General features: G+C 50.4%; 1 long non-coding RNA gene across 1 annotated transcript; it reads left to right on the forward strand.

Moving 5' to 3' along the window:
* The first annotated feature begins 753 nt into the window (after window positions 1-753).
* LOC138112075 (uncharacterized) lies at window positions 754-2,370 on the forward strand. Its single transcript, XR_011151539.1, has 3 exons — window positions 754-1,111; window positions 1,192-2,225; window positions 2,326-2,370. It is a non-coding gene; the product is annotated as an uncharacterized lncRNA (long non-coding RNA).
* The last annotated feature ends 1,264 nt before the right edge of the window (window positions 2,371-3,634 follow it).

Consider the following 3,634-nt stretch of genomic DNA (forward strand, 5'->3'; position numbering starts at 1 on the left):
GTTGTGGGATCCTAGGCAGTTTGCTTTGAGGAATGAGAACTTGGGAAAGGCTAAGCTTTCCCTGTCTGGGTAACTTTGACAAATAATTCTTTTGCAGATGGCTAGGATGTAAACCTGGTATGAACAGAGGAGGCCAGAGGAGCACAGCAACGAGGTGGGTCGGTGCCTGAAGTCCAAGCTATGGCCTGACTTTGGGCTCTACGTTTACCTCACTGTTGGGACTTTCATTTTGAAGATGTGAAGTGCTTGAAGCAGCAGGGTATTGGCACTGGGGGGACCATGAGCTGGATGAGTATTGATTCCAGCACAGAACTGGATGTTACTGGAGTTGTTGTATTAGTGATGAAACTATAAGTAGCCTTTGATTTTTTGTGTTTTACAGGTGGTCTGCAGCATTCAAATTGCTACTCCAACATGAGAGACACCCTTCCAGACAGAGGTCACAGTCGAGCACTTTCAGGTGGAACCTGCCTCGGCAATGCAGCACTTTTGGACACTACATCGGTATGTGCCTTTCCATTTTGTTTTGCCCCTTCTCCCTTGGGAAGGTTGGTCATCATTCAGCTTTTCAGGGGTGGTGTTTCATGGTGGTTATGTTGCAGGGCTGTTCTTTGTCCTTATTTTTAGGAAGTAAACCTGGATATCAGCAGTCAAGGTCAAATGAGTGAGGTAAGCAGTGACCAGTGGACACAACCAGTTATTGCTTGGGTGCCAAATTCTGGGGCAGCTCAAAGCATGCATTGTCTAAGCATCCATTTGTGTGTTTTAGGTGGCCCACTCGTATTATGCCTACAGGGGCTGAACCCCCTCATGGACCAGCTGATGGAGCCAGTTTATCACCCTTGAGCTGCCCCTGTGAGCCTTCCAGAACTATTACAGGACTCTGCGATGAAGCCTGTACCTTTTCTGTTTGAAGGTGCCATCTGGGCAGCCTTTGGCAATGGTTGAGGAGTTGCAGCGACTCGGGGAGGGAGGGAGGAGCAAGGGTCCACTCAAGTTTCAGCAATGCCCCATCACCTTGTCTCCTTTTAACCCAGGTATACCCTGCGCCGGCAGCCTTGGAGTGCGGCCACGGTGTATGAGCCGAGGACCGGGGCGTTCTCAGGAGACGGTGAGTAGTGGGATTGTTGGGTTTTGGCTGATGTGCTGCTGAGTTCAGGCACTGATATTTGGTTTTCTTTCTTGTAGTAGACTAAGAGAGAACAGCTCACTGAGGGCAGGAACTCCCCAGAGGACGAGGCGGCCTTCTTTTGCACCTGATGAGGATTTGCATCCCTGGATATCCGAGAGCTAAGTCGAGGGCTACACCTCAGGGAGGGGGATGAGAGTGGTGTGCTGGGTCAGGACTTGGTGGGAGGGATTTTTGAATTAGCTTTGGAGATGGGGATGTCCACGAGAGGGCCCCTTAGGCCGTGTAAAGGGAAAGTCTCACTTTTGATCACAATGCTGAGGTGTACAGGGCAGAGCAGTCCCGGTGCGTGTTGTGTCACTTGTCTATTGTGTGTTCTGTGTCTTTTGGGCATCGTGTCACATGTCTTCTGCCTTACCCCTTTGAGGGGCTTATCAGAAATGCTGGGCATCATCCTTAGCGTCTCCTTTGCGTTCCTTGGCCTGACGCTGGTACCCTTGAACCTTTGACTTGCAAGCTTGGACATGCATCGGAATCGCATCTCTCTTTAGCAATATCGAGTCAGACACCTTTTACAGTCTTGTTCTGAGCTGTATTGACAGCTGTGCACCACAACGATCCATTATAACAGATTAGGACTTGTGAGAATGCGAGGATAGGTGGAGGATTCCAACCGTATGGTTCTCGGGCATCCATCTTTGCGGTTCTTGGCATAAGTCCTTCTGTTAGGGTCTTTTTCTGCCGGAGTTCTTTGAGCCTCATCGGCCTCATCTAGGTCATCTCATTGGTAATTCTTCTTGCTGAGAGTTTCCTCTCCTTGTTGCATCCCCTTGTTTGTCATCTCCTGTGTCACAGGTGTCTGTGTGTTTGGGCCGGGGCTGCTTTGCCCTGCTACATGGTCTGGGTGTAGGTGTAATAGGATAAGTCCTAGGGACTTGACATTTGTAATGTAGGGATTAGTTGGACTCAAGATGGTATTTCTAGATTGACACAAGATGTCTGGAGCTGGTAAGTTCTCATGCAGTACTTTGACTTTTGTCATAACTTTCTTTCAGCTGCAGATGGATTGAACCTGTGACAGAGTGCCCCATACCAGGTGAGGTGGTTCCCACAGGAAGGTCAGTCACCGTTTGTCTTTGCAGGGCAAGTGTAAATGGTGACTGTGTTACAGCTTTGTTCTTCATCTTTATTTGTAGGAAGTAATGCTGAATAGCAGTGGTCAAGGTCGATGGAGCGAGGTGAGCGGTGACTGGTGGACAGAATGAGTTGTTACTGCTTGGGTATCAGTTTCTGGTGCAGCTCTAAGCATCCGTTTTTGTTTGTGCATTTTAGGTGGTCCACTGGGAAGGTGTCCTGGCCCTGGGGATGCTGGAGGCCAGGTGCGTGCAAGCTTAAGGTATGGGTGTGGTGTACTTCAGTTGGAGCAGGGAGGCTGTGGTTTCAGTCTCTCAGCATGTTTTTCTGCTTTGCTTCTCTGCAGGTGCTGCTGCTGCCCTAGGCATGCCAAGGGACAGAGGCGAGCAGGTGAGTTGGTATTTAGGTGGGGCGACTGATAGGTGAGAGGTACGTGGCAGCATGCGAAGCGTGTCCCTTTTTGCTTTGCAGGCATCGTCCGGGCCACCTCCGGAGTCGGATTGAGATTTGAGGTGAGCCTGGGCCAGCGGTGCAGAGGGAGCCCCCGCGCATTATTCTTCTGGAGGGCGATAGTCACAGTTTGTTTTGTTGTCTTAGGTACCACAAGTAGGTGCAGAGCCTAAGTTTGGAAACGGCCGGTAAGCGATGAGCCTCGGCAGTTATGAGGGAGAGGGGCGTTGTGCAAGGGGTCACTTCTGGGACGTGTCATCACAGTCTGAATTTTGTCATTGTTCTCTGTCTTTTGCAGCCGCCGAAGTGGACTGTGGGCCATGTATTGACGTCCACGGTGCTGAAGCATTGTTTTCTGTCGAGGATGGATTTCGTCTGCTGGTCTTCAGAGAGCTAAGTGTGGGGACTGTTGGTTGGGAGAAGGCAAACACCTTTGGAATCACAGGAGGCAATTTGAAGTTAGCTGAGAGGAGAGGGCTGTATTGGGCCGGGCCCCTTGGAGGTTAAGGGAGTTTTTCTTCAGCATCACTCGAGCCTTTGCCGGGCCGGGCAGTTCCAACCCATCTCCATGTTCTCGTGAGCTTCGCATCACTGGATTTTGAGTCTTGATGTCATTGTCCGTCTTTTCACCCGAGGAGCCTGCCTTCGGGTCTGGCATGATTGCCATGGTCTAAATTTTGCCTACTCTTCAGTGTAGCCACACTCTTGAGCATAACACGCGGGCATCTTGCATCTTGGCCATTTGTCGGTCGGTCATGTTTTGTGATGTCACTTCAGCCTTTGGCGGCAGAATCCTTCTCTAGGGAACCCTTTGTATCACCTGGCAGTCGTTGCCTCCTTCTCTAGGCCTGCTGCACTTCTTGAGCATCCTCTTACCAGCTTTGGCACTAACTTCTCATAGGGAGTTTACATTTCACTGTC

The sequence above is a fragment of the Aphelocoma coerulescens genome, chromosome 5 (genome assembly GCF_041296385.1).
Source record: "Aphelocoma coerulescens isolate FSJ_1873_10779 chromosome 5, UR_Acoe_1.0, whole genome shotgun sequence".
NCBI classification, from domain to species: domain Eukaryota; kingdom Metazoa; phylum Chordata; class Aves; order Passeriformes; family Corvidae; genus Aphelocoma; species Aphelocoma coerulescens.